At 43.2% G+C, this 26,394-nt stretch overlaps 1 protein-coding gene across 4 annotated transcripts in view; it reads right to left on the reverse strand.

Annotated features, from left to right (window-relative positions):
* The window catches only part of RNF152 (ring finger protein 152), a 46,517-nt gene that overhangs the window by 13,109 nt on the left and 7,014 nt on the right, over window positions 1-26,394 (reverse strand). Inside the window, exon 1 of one of the 4 annotated variants that reach the window (XM_055800323.1) lies at window positions 171-3,757. The exons of the other annotated variants lie outside the window; for them this stretch is intronic. The gene's annotated coding sequence lies outside the window, so the exon portion shown is untranslated. Of the gene's footprint in view, window positions 1-170; window positions 3,758-26,394 lie in introns of those variants that run through there. 4 annotated transcript variants of the gene reach the window in all.

Here is a 26,394-nt window from a genome sequence, read left to right on the forward strand (position 1 = left end):
ACTCACACGTTCACACACTGACTATGCAATACAAAAACTGAAAACTCAATTTCACACTTAACTCAGCAAACAGAAGTCCTTCAAATGAGAGTTTTAACTGTTGCAACTCTGCTCTGTGCTCCCACCTCATACATCCCACCTGCTTAACATGCTGTGCACTCTGTACTCACCCCACGTGGCTTCCTGAGGATGTGATCCTGCAAGCCACATCACCGAACAGCTACCTTCACATGGCTGCTAAAAAAAGTGCAACAGACCTAAGGGAATCAAAATAATACATCCTTTTACACTGAAATAGATGTGATTAAGAAATAGGAAAATATTTTGTTAGAAGCCACAGAACAAGAAGTAAGTAAATACTTCTCTTTCATAGACTATAAAGAAGTTGAATAAGGTCTGAAGAAGATTAGATGGGGCAGGGGCAGCTTTTTTCATCTTTCTACCTTTCTCCTGAAATCTGCTAAATGGGCAGCACAAGGGAGTAAAGCCCCCTCTTTATCAAAAGAAAAGGTGTAACAGAGTCCTAACGCAGAAGAACTGCTTCCAAGAGCTTATCTTCACGACAGTAGAAGACAGCAAACTAATATGCATCCTCAAGGTCAACTGCGATGCCATTTCCTAATGCAGACAAATTGTGATCTTCATGCATTTTCGGTCTCTGATAAGCACTACAGCTACTCCAGGTCATGGCACTGGTCATTCTGGTTTGCAGACTACACCAAAAGGAACTGGAACTGATCCAAAAGCTCCTTTCTTATTGGAAACTAATCATTCACCCTGTAACTCTGTCAGCTAGTAATATTAATACCACCCTTACTTAGTGAATTTTGGGAACGGTCCAACTCTCACTGCGACCAAGCCTGAACTGCATCCATATCGATGATTTCCTATTTCATGATTTATATCTCTGTCTTCACACCAGTACAATCCTCCAGAAGAGCTTTAGCAGGCTATAGTAGATAAATAATTTCTTCCTATACTTTTCCAAACCACATGTTTCTCGCCGTGACTATAAAGACTCCAGGAGCTCCAGTCCTGACAAGTTATGAAGTGCATGGCCTGACATTAGCCACGAAAGCTAATGGGAAGACACACGTTCAAGGTCAGTTGCACATTTACATAGTTAACACACTGTTCATCAATACAGAACGTCGTGCCAGCAGCCACAGGCAGATAAAGGGAATCGCTAAGTGCAGATGCCTTTGCTACCCTTGTACCACCCTGAAAATGTGTGACCTGAGGAAACATGATACAGCCTTCCCACAACAGCTGCAACTAAACAACTGGTGGCACATCAACTAACTCAACCAGCTACACAGCATGACTCGAAGCCCCAGTACCACCAGAGAAAATTTCTGACTAGGGGTGAGACAACGGACATCAGCAGAAGCTCTCAGCTCTCTCCTTCATGCCCATGGACATGGACATCCCCGTGAGAGAAATGAGAAGACTCCCATGGATGGACTTCTATGATGAAGTCTAGAATAGAGTTGAGGGGATTTGCACCGAGTCTTTCCCCCATACGAACCGGCACCATTTGCAGACAAAAGTAGTTTCACAGCTAAGCAATGTGGTGCTCTCAAGGGCAACCACCGTAACCGAGGTCAGCTCCGCCACACCCCTCTCCAGTGGGCTGAGATAAATTACAGCTCTGGAAGACTGAGCTCAGAGCTGCTAGCCTCTGTGCTCTGGCAGCCATGCTGGGATGGGGACAGTAACTGGCTGCTCATATGCACAGGAAAATAAATTATTCTTGTCCATATCATGTGAAATCTACTGCGACTTTTCTTCACAGAGATGGTATTCAATTCCAAAAGCCACTCACCTTCTGTAGCTGCAAGAAGTTTATCAGACCTGCCAAGCTTTGTCAGGTTGTATTTCATTCTTTCTAAAGTAAGCTTCAAAGCTTGAACTAGACATCACCCATCATATTTCTGCCATTCAAAGTCTGGCTGCTTTTGATACATCCCGGTGTGAAAATAGTTTAACTAACAGTATACAGCATTTTTGCTGTATGGAGCGCAAATGCTCAGAAAGGACTGTGTTACGCTACATCAGAGTAAAACAACCAAAATGAAGCAAACTGCTTTACCTCTTAATTTTGGGCCTAGTTCTGCAGTCCTTGCAATGTAAATCAGAACAAACTTAGAAAAGATAACTGGCATAATGTTGCTAATGCTCAAGACTCCATCACAATCTTGATAGTATACAGTCATGGTGCATCCCAGGCTCACGGGATTATGGACGATCAATTCAGTACTCGGTAAAAATCAAGCTGCTAGCCTCATATTTCTGAAGAAAAGCCTGAAAACATGAACTTCAGAAGCCCCAAATCCCAGTTAGGTAGAACCCCTAAACTTCAGTCTCTGTCTTGCAAGCCAGTCTCATGATTTCTGCATGTGAGTTAGAGCTAACGAAAGAAATGTAGTTTTGAGGTGAACAAATTCATTGGCAGTTTCAGATCAAATTAAGCAAATACTTTCTCCTTAGGCAAAAATGGTCATTTCCATTAAAATGTCAGCTCATTGCAACATTCATTTCAATTCAACTGTTTTCTTTCAGAAGAAATTCATGAAAATGTAATGCAAAGGGCAAACAAAGCTTTTTGTACTGACTCTGTACCAATTTTTCTTCTCATGTGGTCAGCCACTGAGTGAGTCAGAAGTACCTCTTACTCATATCACTCTACTGCTGGATGTGGAATGCTTAAGTCTAGCAATACACCATGATTTCTTTACTTTTCCCAGTCTAGCAAAAGCAGATGAGATAAACACTCTCCAGCTATCAGCAGCAGTTTTGTAGCAGCATGTTTACAAAGCCACTTACTCAGCTTTTTTTGGTTGCTGGCTTAAAAAAAAAATGACAATATGGGGCATTTTCAACATACAAGTCACTTTTCATGATGCGATCGAACCCTGAAGAGGACTACATGTTTGAAAGGATTGCTGTTTTTTACAGGTGTTTCCTGCTAAGGATCTAAATGATCTTACTTTGAAAGGTGGTTCAGGGATTTCTAAAAAAAGTCACACTCATCCCAATGATCTCCAGAGTATATCCCAAAAGCATTAATTGCTTTTGAAGACTTACCTCAGGTACGCTTCATCACTTATTTCCAACATTTATTTCACCTTGAATGCTGTGTTCATTTTTGGGCCCCTCACTACAGGAAAGACTTTGAGGTGTTGGAGTGTGTCCAGAGAAGGGCAACGAAGCTGGTGAAGTGTCTAGAGAACAAGTCCTATGAAGAACAGCTGAGGGAACTGGGGTTGTTTAGCCTGGAGAAAAGGAGGTTCAGGGCAAGACCCTATTGCTCTTTACAACCGTCTGAAAGGAGGTTGTAGCAAGGTGGGTGTCAGTCTCTTGTCCCAAGTAACAAGTGATAGGACAAGAGGAAACAGCCTCAAGTTGTACCAGGGGAGGTTTAGATTGGATATAAGGAAAAATTTATTCACCAGAAGGGTTGTCAAGCACTGGAACAGGCTGCCCAGAGAAGTGGTTGAGTCGCCATCCCTGGAGATATTTGAAAGATGTGCAGACATGGTGCTTAATTATATGGGTTAGTGGTGGACTTGGCAGTGTTGGGTTAATGGTTGGACTCAATGATCTTGAAGGTCTTTTCCAACCTAAACGAATCTATGACTCTATTCCATGTAGCACCACACAGAACAGCAGTTAAGAACCAAAGAGATGTCTTAGGGACTGCTAAAAGAAAGGGGGAAAGGGTAAAAGTCTGTGTTGCCACTCTAGAAAGTGTTGCATTGGAAGAGATGATCTAAGAAGACACAGTGTGCATGCATACAGCTTTAAACACCTATGCAGGATTTGACCACATTCCACTCAGTTGAGGTCTTTGTTCCATTTTTGCTATAGTATTACATTTGTGTGCCTTACAGTGGCGCACTGAACACTGGAAACGTCAATGCACACAACCAAACCACTGCCAAAGGAACCACACTGAGTTGGCCCAGTGAGGATTTGGCCCATTGACAGAAAATCAGTTACAAAACAGATTCAAAAAATACCTCTTTTCTACTGCCAAAACAAGTTATCTGCTAGAATTAAGGAAAAAAGTCAACTCTGGGCCCAAATTTGCATTGAAAATTGCCATGAACTACAACATCCCTTGCTTTTCAGCCAAAAGGTTTTCAGAATTATTTTGTTTACTGACATCACTGTTACTTTTTAGAGTTGAGTGTTTTCCTAACTTTGCTTAAGTGACTTCACTGTCAGTTGTCTTTCACTTTCATGATAACTGCTTTTGGATTTTTGCCAGCCACAGAAATGATCAAAATATTTCACTAAATCAAGACATAAAGAAAAAAATACTTCATATTTTGCTGAGTAACAGCATGGATTGGAAAAATCATTTGCTATTCTTTAAACCACTCCTTCATATACTGTGCTCTGTATTTTTTAAGCAGTGAAGTCTCTGCCAGGTTCTTTCACACTGAGTTTGCAGAACACCTGCCAGAGTGAGGTCTTTGCCAATAAACAAGGTCTTTAAGTATTACGACAATTTAAAAAATAATGTAATGATCAATACAAATAATTAGCACTATTATTATTACTAACATCCATCCTCTTTGGTCTAAGCTCTCAACTTCTGGAGCAGCTGCCTCTAGAAAAGAGGGGCATGGAGAGAGCAAGTCCCAGCAGGTGGCACTCCAGAATAGAAAGCATTAAGCACCAGTTCTGCTCGGCTGTCCCACTAGCTTGGCTTTAGCACCCTTCAGGAGGTTTGGTTTAGGATGACGGTTTCCACCTTCCCGCTCCCAAACAGCAGGGCCAGATGCTGCCAGTCTCAGCTTTTAGCACCGTAAGATTATCCTGGTGCTGGATGGGATGCATCAGCAAGGTGAGATGCGCCTTGTGCAGTCATTTCTAAAAGCAAGTAGGGTACCTGCACACCCCAAGCACTGAGCTTGAGCTCATTACCTGCTCCTTGACTGAGGGCAGAGCTCCCTCAGGGCAGCTAGAGCTGCTTCCCCACGTTGTGCTTGGAGAGGTGGCAGCATCTTACTGCCTCCCACCACTCTCCTACACTCCTCCAACCAAGCAGCAAGCAGGGATATAGCTGAAATAATGCTAGCTTTCATTGCTTTAAGACAGGACCAACAACAAAAAACACACCCTAATGATTAGGAAACCAGTTTCCCTTCTGTTTATTTTTAGCTATGCCCTACACATACAGCTACAGCTACAGTGTTCACCTGCACGGCTAGGAAGCGTCGCTACAGATGGTTCCTTGAGGTGTGGTGAAGACTCCCACGCTCTGAGCCTTCTGCCTGGCCCAACACTTGCACTCCTCCCACAGCAAAGTCAGCCAAACTGACACTTCTTCCAACCAAACACTGACTGTCAGGAAAGCCTCTGTCTAGTACTAGCCTTGTCCGCCAGAAGAAATAAACCCACCTCAAAGAGCTGTGGCTCATCTGACCTTTGCAACTCTCATCCAACTGTAAGAGCAATTGCTTGTTTTGCTCTGGCTAGAAACCCTCCCAATCCTTCCATCTTCAAACTGAGGCCCCCTAAAACACTGTGCAACCTAGGGGAGATAGGAGGTACCCTTAAACCTAGGAAGACGGTGCTATTCTCTTAGAAACTGAAATTTTAAAGAAAAACTGTGGAACCCAGTTGTTTTGTCCAACTCTAGGCATCAAGCATAGCAGTCAGCATTTAGAAGTAATGAATTGGCTCAGTTGACAAAGATGCAATTCCCATATCATTGTCCCCTGGAAAAGTTTAAAACACTGAAGGTCATACAACTGGGTGGAAAAAAAGCCTGCATTTTTATCAGAAGTCTTTATGAATTACCTGTTGCCCATTCAGATATGGACAATAATCAGCCCTCTTACCAAAAGTGCAAGTATTTACTTCTTAAATTCCCCTTAAAGGCAAACCTGTATCGTGGGATCCATCTGCTTATGTGGAAATAGCAGAAAAGATGTGTCAGAAAGTCATTAATTTCCTTTTCTCTCCTGTATATGTCAGTGGATCACTGGCATTCCCTGGCCCCTTGAATTAACCCCAAATATAAATAGACACTAAACTGGAAAAGTTTACAGTCATCTCTGTGGATATGAGCAACACACAAACCACATTAAAACCAAGCAATGCGCCCTTCTTGCAGCAGGAGGTCCACAATCAATGCCACATAATATCCATAGTGTTTTAGGAAATTAATTTATATCTAGAATTCCAAACTTATTTCCTCACAAGCAATAAACACCTACCTTTTTTCTTGATGGTTCACTAACATCACCCACTGAAAGAGGTATGATTCCTTTCAAGGTTTACGTACTATATGCACTGGACAAAAGTTTACACAGTATGTTTTTAGTGCAAGTATCTTTTAACACACAAAGATGGGCTGATGGCATGAAAAGAAGAATGGGGCAGCTGTTGTTGCTCACTCTGCCTTCCTAGCTGCTATCCCAGTGTGGATTTGGTTCATAAAATATTCACCTGTGGAAAAGCAAGTCATGGAGCATAACTGTAACCCATACCAATCTTAACGCTGAGCAGCAATGAAGCGTGTAACTGCCTGGTGGTTATCATGAGCCCTCAGAAATATCTCCAACTTACCAAGTTGCACAGTTGCTGTTAGGAACTTATTTGGATGTCCTTTTTCGATGGATCTTCCTGAACAGATGCATGGATGCTCTCCTTGATATTCCACCCACCTGACTAGGAAGCAGAACTAAGGGGTGCCCAGGCTGCAGTATTCTCCTCGCTATTAGGTACAACAAACCGCCTATCTCTAATGAGCAACCTCTCTTGATAGAGGAGACTGCAATTAGTGTGGACTCTTGGGAGCTTTAATGTTTCCAAGCAGCAAAATGTAGACAACTGCATTGTAAGTGGCTCAGAAAGGCATGCAAAATTCTCCAGCACTGACTAGTCAATAGATATGAAAAAGGTCAATCCCTTTGCAATAGCTGAACTTTAATTTAGAAGAAAATATCATATATTTAATGGAGGTGGGGGGCTAAAGAGGGAAGGAACGTTAGAACGAAAGCTTCTTGCTTTAAAGATGATCATTCTATCCACCTATATTCTTTTTTTAGCTTGATTTTCACAAATGAGCTCAGATTTTGCAAGTAGACTTTCAGGCTCCTCAAAATAAGAGTGCAGGTGCAAAACACAGGTGCTAAATGTGAGTAGTACGATATGAACACAGGCATTCAAATTTTTTTAAAGGAAAAAAGTCATTAAATATCTGATTGCATAACCTCTCTAAAGAAAGCAGTAAAAGTCACTGAAATGCACAGGCCTTTATGATGGAAAAATGTTACTGTATATTATTTAAAAATACACAACAGAAATGAGCACCAGTGCTAGAAAACGAGACCTTTAAAGGAGTGAACAGAAAAATTCCAACGCAGCATGATATCCTGATTCAAAATTGCACATCTACAGGCTACAGCCACCTCTGTGTCTCCCTTCATTTGAAAAAGCAACAGTTTTATAATCTTATTAAAGGGCAAAGTTGTAGATTCTTATCATTTCATTAAATTGCCAGTGCATGATCTTTTAATATTTTTGTTCTTGTTTCATAACCACCCATTAACATAAAAAGCTAAGAGTTTCTCCATTGGACCCCACAGAGGAGTTTCAGCCAGCAGAGAAAGCAGTAGCACAGGAATGTAACCCTATAATGTTGGAAAAAACAAGTCAGGTTCCTCAGAATATGAAGGGCTTTTTTCCTATAGCTCCTCCAAGGGCTACAACAGTAAAGTTCCTGTAGTTGTGAGGTCGTGTTTCCATTGCCCTTCACCAAACACCACGACTCATTTTTGGGTCACGCTGACCCCAAACAAGTGGACATAAGGAAGAAAGCAAACACGTCACGAAACTTTAACCTTTCTTTAAATAAATCCTCATTACTAAGGCAAGACCGTAAGCAGCCAGCTCTAGCTCTCTCACATCTTCTTGTGTTAGAGATGTGGCTCCATCAGAAGAGAGAAGACCTGGACTATAAATCAGGACCCCAAGAGGGAAGTCCGTGTGAGGGTTTTTCCTTAAACTTTTTTTGAACATGGGCATAATATCCTCTTAAAACACACATTCCTTTACCAAAATCCTTCTCACTGGTTTACCTTGCTCTTTTGCAAGGATGCTCATGAACACCAGTATGATAGCGTGAAATTTATTTTATCTATGAAAATAATTAAAAATTTACATAGGAGTTTAAAAAAATATCACAAGGACTTTGCAGGTGGATAAAGACTTTTTTAAAAGCCTCATTTCTTTAAAGCTGTGAAAACCAGCCTGGGTCCAGTCCTGCCAGTATCTCTTTGTGCCCACAACCCCTCCACACAAAGCAGTTCCATTGAGCTGGGCAAAGCCTCTTTCACAGTAACTGTTCTCAAGAACAGAACTGGGCCAGACTTGCCCAGAAATCCTTCTGGTGGAGAACAGGTCACCCCACAAGCAGTCCTGCTTCCCCCAAATGCCAATGTATGTGACATGCTCTGTTTGAGAGGAAAGCCTCACTCTTCCCAACCTTTAGATAAAGAACAGGGAGGCTAAATCTCAAAACATGCAGGGAAAAAAAAAAAAAAAACTTAAAAAAAATGCAGCTGATCTGCTGGATTTTTAAGATCACCTCAAAATCATCCTGACATGCCCTAGATTTTCTGATCTCTTCTAAAATTCCCTTTCAATCGCTATTACTTGCGTCTTCCGTGGAAGTCACACAAACAGGGAGAGTGGCAGCTTGCTGTAAGTTGTAAGCTAAAAGGCAGAAGACTGTGAAATTGAGAGAAGTTTCTATACACTTGGAAGACTTTGAGGAGGGTCAGGGTTTTTTCCTGAGGGGGGGTTGCTAATTAGCCAACATAACAGCAGCAACAGTGTTCTTGTAAAAACAGCTCACTGCTCATTAAAACCAAGTTTAGGAGCAATACAACTTCACTGAATTCTCACCAGTTTTCTATGACTGACCAGCTTCTGTCTTCTAGGCATGCTCAAACTTCATACACTGATGCATCTCCTACTCCACAAACTGATGACACATCAGTCTGTTCAATCAACACAACTCCAGTATTTTTGTTGATTTCTACTTTAAGAAGGGAATCTACTCCAGAAAGTAAAATCTGAAGTCTGAAGAGTACTTTATTCCTGTTCCCGGTCTAGCTCCATTCCACAATTCAGAAATCTTTATGCTAGACCAACAAGAGAAGTCTCCTCAGGCAAATCAAATCATCATCTCCTACTTGCTGTACTTTGAACTTACAACAAATTCCAGTATCCACTTATTACTGCAGGGAAAGCCCCTAAAAAATGGTATTTTGCACTTGCAAATTAAGCCAAGATGCTAATTTAAAATAAAATTAGAGAAAAGTAAGTTTTAATGCAGGTTTCAAGTGAATGCCTTATGAATGGAATGAAATGAACAGCTATGTCACCCGTACTAAGGGAATTGCTGCCTTTCTGCTAAAACCTGGAAATTTGGCAACCCATTTTGAGAACTGTGAAATGCTGCTTATACCAGCTCGAGGTACTTGCATACAGCGACCCATGTTCCCATTCTCCAGCAGGGATTGGGTTTCCCAGCTAGATTGCATCTCCCATAACCACAGTGCAACTCAACATGAAAAGAGGAGATGGAAGCCAGCCATAAAGCCAAGCCCGGAGGGAAGAATGGGAAAACAAAGTATGCTAATTACAGTTCCCATGGGAGATGGTGCTAGCATTCCTAAACCTAACTCTTCAGTCCCGTTTTCAGCGAAAGGAGATTTCAGGGTTTTTTTCCCCTCCATAAAATAAACTAGTGAACTTTGACAAAATTAGGATGCAGAAGAAACTTCTAGAAGGCAATAGAGGACGAATCTTCACACCAGCTGTAAAACCAACTGAAAAGGCAAACAGCTTCACCTTTTTACCACTTAGAGGTTAAGCAGGAGGGATTTTTCTGCTCCAGGAACATTCTTGAGGCTTTGTAGCAATATAACCCTGACTCCATCCTTCAGCACACAATTCTTTCCATTTTTCAGTTTAAAAGAAAACTACTACACAGGGCCAGATCTCTAAACCCTTGTTCATCAAAACCATTCAAGGCTTTAGCCAGGTTGCACCAGCATGACAGAAAGACTTCGATCTACAGTCTTCACAGTAGTGCCCCAGTGCTCGACACTGAAGTGAAACGGAATTAGAGGGGCTCACAGCTTCTGGATGCTGCAAGCACCCCACTTCCTCAGATTGATAACATCTCATCCTCAAATTTGAACATAAATGGGTCTGGGCTTAGCAATGCAACAAGACAGCCAAAACACAGGACCCCATTCAATGTGAGGGGAAGCAATCCCTTTCATAACCTCCAGATCCCCATGTAAGTTATTGCAATGAAAAAAACCCACGATTCAGAGAATTAGGTACAAACAATCTAGCCTGATGAAAAAACTCATTATTTCAACACAATTCAATAATCTGAAATATCAGTGGTGCTGATTACCTGCTATCTTCAATGGCCCCTTGTTCTCCTCCTTACTCTGAAAAAAAGCTATTCTGAGCTGCAATACAACTGAAGGAGCAATGAATGTGTCGAGCATGGGTCTATCACAGGGCTGGTTCACCTACATGAGGGGCTGGCTTATGAATTGCAGCAATCTCTCCAAGAGGTGGCTAGAATTTACTTTCCTCAGGGCAGAACCTCAGGCAGAAGAAATCTTCTGCAGATAGTCCCACACCACCCTCAACAGTGGCTGCCTCAAAGGGATCTGGGGAAGGTAACTAAGAAGTCTGTTGACTGCAAGCTTAAGTTCTGAACAAAGGTTACATCAGCATCAGTAAAAAATATAAGGGGTACTACCTAAGAAAAAGTTTAAAGACACCTAGTTGCAATACTGGGTCTGTGATCTGCAGTTCAGAAAGCATCTCTGTCTATTGCACTGGGGACAAACATCTGAAATATTAACACTGTCATTATTGGCCTCAGCTTTACCTGCATCAGGAAGATCTCAGCTGGGCTAAATTTACCTTCAAACAAGTCTTCCATCCAAATTAATCTGCATGCAACAGGGAAGGACTTCCCCAAGCCACATGCCAGCGGCAGGCTCAGTGAATCCACACAAGAACCTGGGTATGCTCACAGCAGAAGGAAACTTTCATTCACTAAGGGTGAATCTGATAAAATGGTAATATTCTTTTCCCTTCTCTCAGATGAAAGTTTTAAGTACCAGCAATTTCAGTAGCTCAGCAGAGCTCCACCAATGCCTCCTGCTGACCCCATTCAACTTTGAAGTGCATAATTCAATATTCAGGTCAGAAAGGAAAAGTGAGTACGAGGGGAAGGCAGAGACCTGGTTTCCTGTCCCTGCTCCAATGAATGTTTAATTATTTTATATTAAAAATTCATTTGGAGAAGGGCTAGAATCCAGGCAGTCTAATGGGTTTACCTATGGAGAGGAAAAGATCCACGATCAAATGCCGCCAGACAAAGGTGGGAGCTCAGTCTTAGCTTCCTTCAGGCTGAGCATCACACCTAACTCAGAGAGCGCAACCGCTAACTTGTTCACTGCTTACACCTCAGTAGACATTACCTGACTCCAGAAAGGAATAAAAAGGAGCAGTTCAACGTATCTTCCCAGTACAGAAAGAGGGCTACCGGCTTAAAAGACCTCCTCTTGTTTCTCCCTTGTTGTAGCCAGCTCATGTGTCTCCTTATTTGGGATGTCAGCTTTTGCAAATCCCACTCTTGGGCCAACTTTTCTCCTGGCATTGCACCAGAAGCAGTGCCTGCAAGTTTGGTACTGCAGTACTTCAGGTCTTTTGTGGATCTACTCTGTGGAAAATGTTCCTGAGTTGCTTTGGTGTTTTGAAAACTCCAAGCTGTGCAATTGACATTGCAAATGACAGCCAACCCAAATGAGCTAAATGCTGAACATCAAGTGCTACACATGCTCCCTTCCACTGCCTCCCCTCAACCAAAAAAAGTTGACACGGTGCAGGCATACAAATACGCAGATAGTCACATCTGAAGAGTCAGTCAATACCAGAGTCCCAGTGCAATGGAGCTTTCAGAGGTATTTCACAAGCAGAAGGAAAAAATCAGCAAGTAAATTATCTGTAGCAAACAGCTCGCATGCAGGTAGTTTTTGATTTAATACTTCTCAGAAACAGGGCAACCTAGCAGATTTTCTTGCCAGTGAAGGAAGCCCTCCAAATAATCACAATGCCAGACAAGGATTTAAAAGGGTGGATGGAAGGAGGCTTCTCTTTGCAGAAATCAGGAGCTGCACCTCCTGTGTGAACAGGAAGCCACCACCCTGAAGGCAAGACCCAGGCTGGTGTGAAGTGGGAGCCAGGATGGGGACTTGCTGGGCTGCCTGCCGGCCCAGGCACAGCCAAGGCGACCAGCATCACATCAGCTAGCGGGAGGGATGCCGGAAAGCTCTGGTAAAAAACCTACCCTAAGGATGGCCACCTTCTACCCGACACTGGGTATGTCTTTTAAAAGCAAAGCATGTGCGACCATGCCTCCATCTCAGCAACACGTGTCCAGCCACAGCAAATGTAACAATAATTCGTTTTCTAAACAAGGTGCTTGATTATTTTTTTTTTTACTATTTTTCATGATTCCTCATTCAGCAACTGACACCAGCATTGCCTTCAGCAAAAGCCACATGTAAAGGAAGACATCCCAAGCAGGTTTCCCTGTGTGACATGAGGGTAGACAGAAGGGGAATTTCCTTTACTTTCTAGAAGTAGATGAACTCCCACTGAATATTTAATTCAGACTCTAAGCTATTTTCACCGATCACTTGAAAGTTAAATAATTATCCCATTTAAAGAAACCTAGCAATTATATTTTGTATTCCCCCCCCAAGCAGCTATTGCACTTGTGACAATATTCATCTTGTCCATGATGACTATTATCTGCTATATAAATATTGATGATCTGAGTAATTGCTGTTCTGTACATATGCTTCTCACAGATATAAATTTCTCTGCCTGAAGTAGACTGCTGACAAAGTGCTCTCCGCCTTTTGCATGGCAATGAAACATTACTGGAGGTGCCACTGAAAGTTGTTACTCGGGGCAGGGGTGGGGGCAGGGGGGGAGAGAAAAAAGCAGCGAGAAAAAAACAACCTTTGGAGAGGGGTATGCAGTGATGTTTGCCTGGACTGGGAAGAGTGAATAGTCCCAAAGATCAACAAGTTAGCTAAGCTGGTATTCAGGCAGCTTAAGTTTAGCTTAGGCTGTGCCAACACCAGGCGCAGCTCAAAGGGAAAGAACTGCTCCGGACTCAACACTGGCCACCAGCGCTAAGCTGGGCATGCCATGCTCTTGGGACATGTCATGTACAACATGCACATTGTACCCACCCAGTGGTCCACTGGTGACGGGGGCTACTTTTTTGGATCAAAACCCAACCAGAAAGACAAGCCAGTTTTGTACTGGAGGAAGAACACCAAGCTGAACACTATGCCGGGACAGAGGCCCAGTGTCACCCCGTAACCTTTGCCAGCACACAGCCACCACGTCACACAAAAGCAAAGCTGGTCTTGAGGCATCCAATACCCATTCATAGACATCACAGGCATACAACATAGCATTGCTTCAAACTCTTTTCACCGGTTAAACGCGTTTGCCCAGCAGACTTTGTGACCAGTCAGGTAGTCCTCTGTCTTCCTGCAGCTGCCAAAATTCACTAAAAACACCCCACTGCACGTCTTGGCTAATCTGATCATATTGCCCCATGGTCGGGCAGTACAAAGACCCAGTTTTGACAGACGGAGCCCTCCCACAGGCACACCGCCTCACAATTCCAGGCTTGCACTGTGCCTCTGGACTTTAAACAGTCAACAGTATATGAGAGATGAAGGCTTTCCCTCAGTGGACACAACCTTTCTACAATATAAAACCTGAGAGTCTGAACCTCAATAAAATTGCCCCTCTGGAAATACAGGTCAAGAGAGGAAGATTTTTTCAGCCAGATAAAGTAAAAGGCAAAGTTTATACCGAAAGAGTTTCCTTGTAGAAATACTCTTCATCTAAGGTCTCTACCCATCATTTAGAGTATCTGGAAACAAACACTGGACAAAGACTTTTTTTTAATTAAAAAAAAAATATCTTTGTAACTTACATAGCTACAGAAATTAAAGGGAAACGAAAAATCTGCCTGATTTACATCTGTGTTACTGAAGATTAATTAGAGAGGGTACAGAGATGATGCAGAAAGCAGCAGGAGAAAAGACATGGAGCCCAGGGCAGGAACAAGAGGTGGGCAGGGACAGGGACGGATAGAGCAAGGGCGAGTACAGATAACATGTGAGCAATGTTTGAAGTGCCGGGAGGTGGAGAGGAAGGAACTGAATCTTTGTAATAAGCAAAAGAAATAACAGTCTGGAAGTCTTACTTTCTCTGTTGCCCTGTTCAAACAACTACATAATAAGTCATTATACATAATCACAGCAGCCACTAATTTTTATATATATATTACATGCACATGAACAGACACAGTGAAAGTAGTTACTAAGCACTGATACAACTGATCTTCTCCCTGCAACACTGAGTGTTAAGCCACCTGTCTGTTCAGCGTGGCCCTCGTCATATAAATTCCCCTCCTACTTTGTGCAGCTTCTTTACTTCCCCCATAATTTCTACAGTGCTTTGGGGTTTAATAAGTTACAATCTCTAATGACAACTGCTGTACATCTCTGAATCTTGAAGGGAAGTTGCTTCCAGCAGAAAATTAAGGGTTGAACTCTTACCAGTAACTCTGGGCATGCTTAACTAATACTAAGCCACATAACATAGTCTAATTAGTCCAACAGGTCTTTTTTTAAAAAAATCCACATGACCTCACTGTCAGTTCTTACACTGAGTCATTCTGGAGACCAGTTGAAACAGAGCCCTGCATAATTCTCTACCATCAGCAGCGCACTGCGTTAACTGATGTGCACTGGATTCCAACTACAATAACCAGGTAATCCTTACCCCTTCCACTCTGCCTTTTTTTTCCCCTTCTGTTTTTAAGACAAGACACATGTAGCAGCCTCCAGCAAGTATCCAGTCTTACCTACATGGACTCCTATGCTTCCCAGACTTACTCTGCAGATTAGTTACAACACACAATACATGCACATGGAATGCTCTATTACTAATGCAAATTATTTTGCATGGAAACACAAAATGCAGGTGGCCAAGTCACTAACTGCCCAATTCACAAGCACAGACAGTGCCCTCAAGCTTTTACATGCATATTAATTTGGATGCAGTGAAATGTACCCATAACTTTGAAAGTCCTGTTGAAACACACTTAAAGAGCATGACTCAAATCTTAAGTGCTCACATTCCTGAGTCACTAAAAAGTAAAATCAAATTTCCATCGAATAATACTCTATTTTCTAGGTAGTTATTAATTCCGTGCTTCACTCTGAAATCACAGTCACCTAACTGCTAAAGCTATGCCTGTTTGACATACCTTTTCCTCCACAGCGATGTCAATCTGGAGTGTAAAGAAATACAACCTCCACCTACCACAGCTTCGTTGCCAAATTTTCCTAGAGAGGATATAAAACTGCGGTATTACCACCTCAGTGTGTTTTCATCAAGAGAATAGTTAGTTTCACCACATCTGTGCCAAATTCACTATGTCCACAAAAAGAAATGCTTTGCTGGGTTTGTTTCCCACTAAAGTATCTCTCGTGGAGCTGTGCAAATGCAATTTCACTATAAAAATAAATTCAGTGGAGTTAATAATTTCTTGCACTGGGCACATGGCCATCTATTTTCATTGCTTCCAAACATCCCCTGCACTCTTAAGACCTAGGAAGCCAGCGTTGTGTGGACTGCAGGGCACTGCTTCTCTAGCTTTTTCTGATTTGCATCAGCTTTCCTGGACAGAGCAAGGGTTGCAAGATGGTGTTTGTGACTCCCAGATGCCAAGCACCCTTTCTTAGTAGGTAAGGGCAGGTGGATGCTACGTTTGCCCTCCTCTGCTGGTGTGAGATCTGTGAGCCATGCAGCTGCAACTGAGGCACAGCGGAAGGACTCTTAAGCTGTGATGAAGGAACGGCTAAATCGCATGCATCCTCAAAGCGCCACAGAGACCTGTACAGACTGAGGAGGTGCAGCACCCCTACTAGTCTTTCCCTTTGCTAGGACACAACTATTTTGCACCAGCTTTTCACAGGAAAGGCATTCACAGGAAAAGATTTTGCCAACACCTGGAGGTTTGTGCTCTACCAAGCTACAAAATCCAGCCAAAAGACTGACAGAAAATGTATGAACACTATTCTAATCAAATTTATTTACATTATGCACTTCTGAAACAAAATACCAGGTACCAAATATATCAAATATACAAATATATACCAAATATATCAAATATATCAAACCTAATAAGCAGTTGAGATTCCAAGCAATCTCCTGAAATTGCTACACCTACAAATTTCTTTCTTCTAGCTTTTTGGTTGCAGAAGGTAAGGTGCCAGCAATCTATCTTAGAACAAGAGCTGATTAAATGGGCACATTTACCAAAAAAAGTAATACAATACAGTTCACAAACTGGTTTGTTTACCAAGGAAACTTGTTTAGCAGTTTCCTTTTATGTAGCATTAAAGAACAGCAACTTGTATTTCTTCTGTTTATGATTTTTGCAGTGGCCCAAGACATTTTCTTCAGCTAACGCCTAGGCAACTCCTAGTTTTCACTTCAAGAATATTCCAAGAATATTAAAGCTCCAGAGCGTCTAAAAACATGTATCCTTACAAACAAGAATAACCCCAACTTCCTATATGCACTACAACCATATCACAGCTCTCTTTTCAGATGAAGCTGACCTCGAAAAACTTTAAAAATGTATTAAAATAACACCAGTAGTGAATGCAGAAGTGTTCTGAGGAGGAATAATAGTGGTGAATCCTGTTTGTAATCATCTGCAAACATTGAAGGTTTCATGTTGTTCTGGTTCTTTTTCTTCTGCAGTATAGCTCAACTGGTTTAAACAATTCCCCCCAATCTTTGCCAACATGGGAGAAAAGAGGAAGAGCTGGTGCAAAACACTGTTCCTTTTGGGCAGTTCAGTCCTTTCAGTGCTCTGGTTTGTAGGTTTCTGCCTGCCTGGAGGGGCTCCAAATGGAGAACACTGATGGGATGCACTGGAGGTCACAAAACACTGCCAGGAATTGGTTACAGACAAGAAAGATGCACTAAAGAAGTAAAAGAAACAAAACCCCAAATAAACTAGCACCTCCCTTATGTTACTTTTTTTTGTTTTTCTTTTTTGCTTCTTGCCTGCAATTGGAAAAGTGGCAAGAAAAGAAAATAAAAAGTTAATGTGATCATCGAGGTAGTTAATTAATCCATGATTCCCCAACAGCTTTGAAAAGTACTGTCAAGGATTCTCCTCTCTTGGAAAAGACACATTTATTTCACACAGAAGCTCAGAATTTCTGTCATGTGTGACATTACTGAAACACTCAAAGATGGCTTCATCCACCTAGATGACTGCATGCGTTTCTCGCATCCTCTCCACTGAATGAGCAAGCCATGCTGAAATAAAACAGGATCTGCACATTACCCCCTTTGATTTGATTTGCAAAAAGGGGAAGCTGATACATCTGAAGAGTATGCAGCATCACACCAGCGACAGCAGACCCTCTGAAAGCAGTCACTGGCTTTTGCTCAGACCTGTGTCTCATGAGTAAAATGGAGAGGCTCCCAAGCTGTGATGCAGGGACAGCCAAGCAGCAGGCAGGGCAGGCCAGTCAGAGAAGTGCACGGCACACTTCAGAGCTAGGAGTTGCCACCACCTGTGGTACTAACCAATTTTAAAAAAAAAAAAAGCTCATGAGCTAACAGAAAAATAATTGGCCATTGCTATCCAAAACCCTAGACTAGTTCTAAATCAATGCAACTCTGCTGTAGTTAGAAAAGGATAAGCAAGGGCAAGAAAGTGGAGAATGAAGCCTATGTTTATGTACCACCAGAATACAAAGTAGAATAACTTGCGAAGTTGCTGCAAGTTGCTAAATGCAACTTTTTTATAAAAATAAAATCACATAAATCACTGATTTTCACTAGCCTTTGTATTTTGATTTTGATTTTTCCCCATACACACATGTGTGAGTATCCACACAAAACTTTTTCTTCAACCTTTACTTTTCTCATTTTGCCACTAAGAGAAACATAGCAGAAAGAGGGTGAGAGAAGGAAGCAGAGAAATGGGATCTTTTTGTATTTTGCTTTATAATAAAAAAAATGGATGGAATAATTTTTTTTTCATGGAAGCTTTCGGGTTTGCAAAACGCATTTCCCATTTGAACAAATTTGGTCAGCTGAGCATGCAACAAATACCGAGAATAGTTTTGGACCAAAGAGCCTGGTCCTTTGATTTCACCTATAACAACAAGGATATTTTTATACAAAGGAAGCCAAACATCAGTTTTAAACTGACATTCAGGGAATATGAAAATCAGATCCCCCTGCACTCTTCCAATAGCGGCCCTACAGTACGCTGCTGATCCACTGTGACACCAGCACCAAGAAGCATCCCAAGCCTCTGTGGAAAGCATGAAACAGCCACCTTTGCTAGCATTTTCCAGCTTCCCTTCCCCATTGCCAGTGTGGAAGGCAATGAATAAGAGTATTACTGGAGGTTTGAGCAGCAGGCTTCATAAATTACACACACACACACAAATCCTTTCTGTTTGATCCCAATCAGGTCTCTAATGAGAGCCACGGAACACAGTCTACTAATCAACTCCTCAGTAATGCAAATAACCATCTTGGCCTCTCATCAAGCATCTCTAGGGCTTAAACAATGAGCCCTTAGACTGCACAGCCCTGGGTGCAAAAGCTGCCACGTCCCTCTGACATAACTTCGGCGTGACACTACGTACATGGCAGCAGCGGGGAGCAGCCTGCCGAGCCCAGCCACATACTGGGAGCCTAAGCAATCCCTCAGCTACCTCCCTCAGCTACCGCAATGGCCCACGAGCACTGCCATCCCTAGCTCTGCACACATGAAGCAGCCACATACTGCAAGTGCAGGGATCTGATGGAGGAGGCATATTTCAGCTACAGCAACATACCTTCACCTTCAGGCCTCCTAAAATTAAATGCTGACTAAGCAACACAGCAGAACGGCTACAGCACAGGATTGGCACTTAAAAAATAGAAACAGGACCTCGTTTTACCTCCCCCAGGGACATCGTTCCCTCCAGCCCTGTCCCTGGATGGACCTCAGGCTCACGCTTGCAGCCACATCCCCAGCCTCGTCTCTGGGCCCTGTCTCTGTTCCTGTCTCCTGCTGCTGGATGGACCCTGGCCCTGGCGTGTTGCTTGCCATGCCTGGGGCTGTGGATGGACCCCATTAGAGCACTTTGAAATCAAATTATGAGAAAGGCATTCTTCTGTGAAACATCATTACCACCCTGCCAGTGAAGTGTGGATTGCAAGAGCTTCCAAAATAAAAAGAAATGTATTTGCATTAGCCCCTTCCCTTACCCACACTGCCAGTTCTCATAAAAGTCCTGGGCCAACAGTTGGACTTGATGATCTTAAAGGTCTTTTCCAACCTAAATGATTCTACAATTCTGTGATTTACAGGCAAACTGACATACAGAACAGTGCGGCAAACAAAATGAAATCCTGCTAGAATCAGGTCAAAAAATGCCAAACAGGACTTGATCCCACGAAAGTGAAGACAAGCTATGCCTGGACAAGCACCTTGTAGCTGTAGTCACTGATATTAACAGATCTATGTGGTGGAAGGAAGAAAACAGACTCCCAAGCATCTGCAAAATAGCATAATTCAGGTTTACTTTTAAATAATAATATTAAGTAATAAATGCTAGGAAGAAAAAGCTTTAATGGATTTAAATATTCCAAATAACAATGCCAGCACTTCAGCACCCCCGGTCCTGCTGCGACCGCGCACACGCACATTGCCGAGCACAGCTCTGCCGGCAGCAGTCCCTCACTGAAGAAAGAATTGCTGGGCTTCCAGTGCCAGTCTCAGCAAATTTCTACCTTCCAAGCAGCAAGTGTTTGTACAATAGAAATGCTCCTATCAGCATTACCAGCTGTGCCCAAAGCACAAAAAACGCAACCATGTACACTGCAAAATCTCAACATTTGCACGTGTGTAAACAGTGCACTTCGGGAAAGGCAGAAAGACTATTTTCAGAGTAAACACTGCAAAGATTTCGGGTCCTTTAGGATGTCAGAAGGCCATCACGATCTGCTGCTCACCTTCGTTACTTACCACTTGCTCAGCTAAGGCATGTCTGTAACTCACAGGGACTGCAACCACATTTCATGAGTCCATTTATCGCCTGCAAGGACACCAGTTTTGAGAACAGAAGAAACTTTACCTCCCACAGCAGCCGGGCTCTTTGGTGTGCTACCCTCCCTAACGTTAGCTTGAAGCCATTAAAATACCAACCCACACCAGAGCAGGAAACGCAGCAAGAGGAACTAATTTCTAAACCTCACCACTCGGATTGCAGCTGCTGCCCCAGGGAGATAAGCAGGGGAACATGGGGAAACTTCTCACAGCCCAGTCAGGCACCAGAAATCCTTCCAGAGGTATGAAAAAGGTGGAGAAAATAGGGATGCTAATGCACTCAGGCAGAAGACGATCTCCACCCCAAATTATTCACTTTAGAAATAGCAGCCCTCCAAGCCCCTGATCACACCCTGTCTTATGCAACTGCATCTGCAGCTGATGGGAGCAGAAGGCTCGTCTGCCGAAGATGCCAAGACTTCATAAGACTGGGACTTTAAGAGCCCACTCCTGAACAGGAACATCTTAAAAGGTGTCTCCTTCTCAGCTTCTGACTTGGGAGAAAGCAGGAGGCGGCAAAAGAAAAGGCTGGTGCTTTCTCCTCTTAACTAAACCACCTACACGTGTACTTTTTCAAAATATGCACAATTAGGGCAAGTTATGTTTGGGTTAAGGAGACTGTGGAGACAAGTTCTCAGTTCCAGAGGAAAGAAAGTCTAAGGAAAAATACTATAAAGAAAACTGGTTTTGTTAAAGCCTGAAGAAAAACAAAACTGGATGGAGAGTGTTTTGGTCCAATCCTGGATGAAGCATACTCAAGTGAATCATCTGTCCCTGAGAAAACCGCTTGCAGCACGCAAGTGTCTGGGCTGAATTTTAAAGATAGCACTCATTAGAAGTTAGCTGTCCACTGCCTCCAGTTCACCAACATCCCTTATGCCTAAAATCATGATCATTTTGTTCCTGTTGTCACAGCCTCCCACTTTTCTTTGCAGAAACTAATACTATATACATATAGTATATATATACTATATATACGGTAATATACTACTAATGCTTAGAGGAAAGCATTTGACCACAGTGGCTACCAGGACTGCACAAAGTATGGCACAGGCACTAGTCATGTAAACCAACCTTCCAAAATTATTGAAAGACATTTGGCAAAGGCATCAAATAAAAAAATGAACCGCTGTCTCATAAAAAGCCTACCAGAACACTTCACTGCATACTTGCTGGACCTTCTCTGCATACTGTGGGGTTCAAAAGCCAGACCCATGAGGCAAAGGGAGCTGCACCAGTGGCAACAGCCCAGCCATGGACCCAAGCAGGGCAGAAGCGGTCCCAATGGGTGCAGCATATGTGCAGCCTCCATCCCTGCTCATGAACAACGTGTGCCTGCACCTGATGTCCAGTGCAGACACTGCCCAGGACCAGGAAGGCGCTCCTCCTAGTAGTGACAAAAGTAATAACAAGGAAAATGAGGAGGAAGGATATAAACTGAAGTGCAAGAACCCTTCCATTGTAAGGCGGGTCATCCATTCAGGAGTGCTACTCAGACTGAACAGGGGAGCTTCATCAGCTGAAAAAGGATTTTCCCCAAATTAAAAGCAAGTGGGTGCCAGTGCCAGAGGGGGGCATGCAGTGTGGAGGAAACACAGACCCATGCTGCTGGTCACCACAAGCCGAACAGCTCCAGGATCCTCGTTCCTCTCCACGGGGATGAAAGGAACACAGAGGAAACTACAAGTCCAGCACCTCAGTACCCCTCACAGGCTTGGGCTCAACACCACAAGTGCTTGCAATAGACTCTTTTTTTCTCCAGCTGCATTGGGACAGTGTTTCAGGTCTGATTTACTGTCTAGACACAGCATGCTACCACGCAGTACAACTGAAGAAGACTGAGAGCACCAGAGTGTGGAAAACAGACCGACCAAAGCTTTTTCTTTTTCTTTCTTTCAAAACAATACATTGTGCAGTCTACATCAACATCCTCACAAAAATGCTCAATCTGTCCTGTACCTCAGAAGCTCGCTGCTGAAAAATATCCAGAATGCAATTAAAACATGGATTCCGTTAAGTTTCACTTCCCTCTACAATTTATAATAGTCTCATCCATCAGTTTTCAAAGAATATTAATACTGCCATCAGCTGGCTCTCCACCTCCTCTGCTGAGCCAGCTTTTTCAAAGCCCTGGCCCTGCCACTCACCATCCGACCACAGATGCTGTGAGGAAGAGGAGAAAGGGAGGCAAACCGGGTGTGAGAGAGGCCAGGGACCACCCCACAGGGGAGCTATGGCAACCTACTGTGCCCGAGTATCTGCTCAAACATGCTTACCTCAAAGGAAAAACACACACGCAAAATACAGAGAACAGGGATTAATTAACTGAAGCCTACCCAAACTCAGACCAAATCCTAGGCATGCAGGCTCACTGCCACCTTCCAGGCTGGAAATGGCTAGGCCAGTGATGTGCAATCTTCTTTTTTTATTTGCAAAACCCTTTTTTCCCCCCTCTAAAAGATGTGTGGATCTCTCCATTGATACAAGCCATTTCTCCCAGTTACCTTTCACAGACCAGACAACATCCTTGGCCCCCAAGTACCTTCAAACCAGAGCTGAAAACCAGTCCCATGCTCCTTTTAGTAGTCTCTCCTTTTCAAATACATGTAGTTCAGTACTCAAATAGTAGGCGTTGGACTTACTCACACACAGTGGTAATGCAGGGAGAATTGGTTGGTGCCAGTTTGACATGGTTTATATCTACCACGTTTCATATTACAAACTCCCAAGAACAGAAGTCTGACTTTAAAATCATTCTCATCTCCACTGTTTCATTGCAGGTCAGCCTGGTCTGTTCCGAGACCAGATTTTGTTAGCAAACATACTTTCTCGGCTGGTATCATTCACTTTTCCTCATCCAGTTTCACGAAACAAAAAAGCCCAAAGTACATAAAGAAAACCAACCGTTATGCTCATTTGAACATAATCGGAAATGTCTGCTTCATCCTCTCTTACTGCAGCATGAGGTTTATACTAACCGCCCTCCCCTCCTCTCAACAAAGCTGTAGGAAGAAACCCACTGTAAATTGGTGAGAAGACTGACATGCAGGCCAAAAGCATCTAATGGCCTGCTGGGACTACAGACAGCGCTTCTCCAAGTAGCAGCTGAGTTGCACCAACTTGCATTTCATGTGGAAGCCCAGCCTCTAGAACCTGCACACTCTTGCTTGCACTATCATGTTTCTATTCATTCCCAGGAGACAAAAAAGCACGGGCAGCCAGTCTTCCCCAATCTTCTATGAATTTATGTCATTTCAGTCTCATATTCAACCCCATAAAATGGCACATCCACCTAGGCTTCACTGTAGAAAGTAGGTGGGATCAAACAAGACTGCATACAACAAATCACTGAGAAACAGAGCAGAATGCAGCATATTCTCTAGATGTAAACTGTTCTTATAGAGTTGACCTAAAGCAGCTGTTTATGCATTGCCTGATCTCAGAGGATGTCCACAGTAATGGCTCTGGACTAAAAGTAAGGAAGATGAATGCCCTAAAATCCTCCATTCGAATGTATTGGGCTGGCCTTTATCTACAGTTTGAACAAGCAAATATTACAGGTCTAAACTGGAATCAAGACTGCACACAAGCCTACTAGGGTAGCTAGATCTGGGACCTCTGGAAAATTAATACGTGGCACTGCTAGTAACAAAAGATGGGCACAGGCTAGAGCGATGGTACCAGAAAGCAAGGGGAGAAGCGGGCAGCATTTGTTTGGGATGTACAGGAACAGAGGGGAAGGAGGGGGATCTGGGGAGGGTGAGTTTAAGGGGATGAGAAACTAGGCGGCCACAGAGGGATGAGCAGGACAGACACAGGTAAGCCACAGAGGACTCAGGAAGCACCACAGCTCTGCCCACCCCATCTTTAAATGGGATTGAGGGTACCCTGGCTCTGGGTCAAAATCCCCCACCACAGCAGCAGATGACCTGCTGCGCATGTCATCCCACTCTGGCAACGAACACCATCCACAGCCAAACAGTGCGCTTCAGCAGGCCGTTATCTCATGGGTCAAAATTAATGCTAATGCTACAGCCCAAAGGTCTACACCCTGTGGATGACCCAGGTCACTGCAGGTTCATATGACATGGCCAGTTTTTATTTACCTCCTCCTTTTTCCTCTGTATGGTTATAAAATTGTGTTTAAACCCAGGCATGTTCAAATTTTAATACAGAGACTACAAACTTGAGCATTCCAAAATTAAGAGGGATAATGAAGACTGCCCATACAACCTTCACCCAGCTCCTGTATACATCTGCACTGATTCTGTCTCAGATTTAATGATCACAAATCACTTGAGCCCTGGAAATCGACTGCTTCAGGGGGAAAAGATATGGTCGTGTGATAAAAGCGACAGCTGTCTCTCAAACCCTGCCTCACTCAGTGGAGGCCAGGCGGATTACTGAATGAGGCAACACAGGAAGAAAAAGAGACAATCACCTTGCTTAAGGAAGTTGGACATACCACCTGCAGGCAGGAATTGCCTCTTTCTCAGCTCCACAGTCTCTGTAACATGCTCAGCAAGCCCTGAAACCAGTTTTTCTTCAGGTGACCCCTAACAGGGCAGTCCCGAACCCCTGCAAGGCCAAGACACCTAGGGCTAACTTGCAAGAGTGCCAAGACTTCCAGCTGAGGTCAACTGTCTTTGTGCTCCCAGCAGATGAATGCTACCATCATGCCAGATATTCTGGGGTGAGTGAAAAAGAAAATCACCCCTAAGTATCTCTTTGAGGCAGCCAAAATTAAAGGTGTTTCAATTATTTGAGCTTTATTTGCTCTTTGCCTCCGTTCCTCAGCTACAAAAATGAAGACAGTACCTGCACTTGAGATGTGGCAGTAAGAACTTCCCCACCTGTGAAGCCCCCAGGAAGGAATTAGCAGCACTGCTCAGTTGAAGGTTTTGGGTGGGATGTAAAATAAATAGATGTGGAGACACACGCAGAAAGTAAATGTAAGGAAAAGAAAATTAATTACGCTGTAATTATGGATCCACTGAAAGAGGGACCCTGTGAAAGGGAAAAAATGATGCAATTACAGAATTAAAGATTGTATCATAATGCAGATGCAAAGGGGAGCTATGCAACATTAGTCCTGGCACTTCCTTGCTTTTGTCCGCCTGATTTTGTAACCCCATTGTTCTCCTAATGTCATTATTTTGTAAGTAATTTAAACACAACATAATTATGAGCTCATATGTTTATATCTTTTCATCATTACTAATGTGTGGAACAACTGGCAGACGCTGCTCCCAGCATGATTGATGCCCCCAGCAGATGGCTGTGAGCGACTCTCTTTTCTTCCACCTTTACCCAAGGTAAAGAGCAGGGCGAAGAGAGGTAGACTTTATATTTAAACTTCTATTCCATGCACAAACATTTGGGGATTTTGGGGTTGTTTCAGAGGAGGGAACCATGACCGATATCAATCAATTGCTCTGATATGAATCATAACACCAGATTTAAAGAGCCGAGGCACTGAGAAGCTGATGCGCTTTGTCCAAGGTCAGAAGGAAAGCTCCCCAAGGCCTGGATCCCAAATGACCCCACTGACAGCCTCCTGCCGAAGCCGCTGAACCCCTCCTACCTCCCACATTAAAACTTCTTGAAGTATAATTATTGCTGTTAACTGCAGGTCAGGGAAGAAGCCAATCACCTCCAGGCTGTGTTTGCTGGTGAATGCAGCCAACAAGCAACTTCTGAGCGTGTGTCATAGAAAACACAACTGCAAGCAAACGTTACGGTCGCATGTGTTCATCCTGGATGGTAATTGTTATATATTGGGTTTTTTAAGTAAATTACCCTGCGCGCCTTGGACTTCAGGCAAATGGCTAACGTACTGCTCAGAGTCAGACGAGTCTGGCTCACCCTGCCTCATGAGGGAAAGCAGCTGCAATAGCAACAACCTAACTTGTTTTATTTGCAGATGATATTAGCTGGCAAGAGGCAGTGTGCCTGACAGTATGCTTGCTATGTAGGCTTTGTGCTTTTTAAAAAAAGTCTTTTGTTTTCATATGACCCCCATTTGTAAACACACATCCCTTTTCTTTTAAGCAGTATTTTTACCTTGTCTAACAGGTGCTGGCAGCTACTACTGC

Source organism: Falco peregrinus, chromosome 3, assembly GCF_023634155.1.
Source record: "Falco peregrinus isolate bFalPer1 chromosome 3, bFalPer1.pri, whole genome shotgun sequence".
NCBI classification, from domain to species: Eukaryota; Metazoa; Chordata; class Aves; order Falconiformes; family Falconidae; genus Falco; species Falco peregrinus.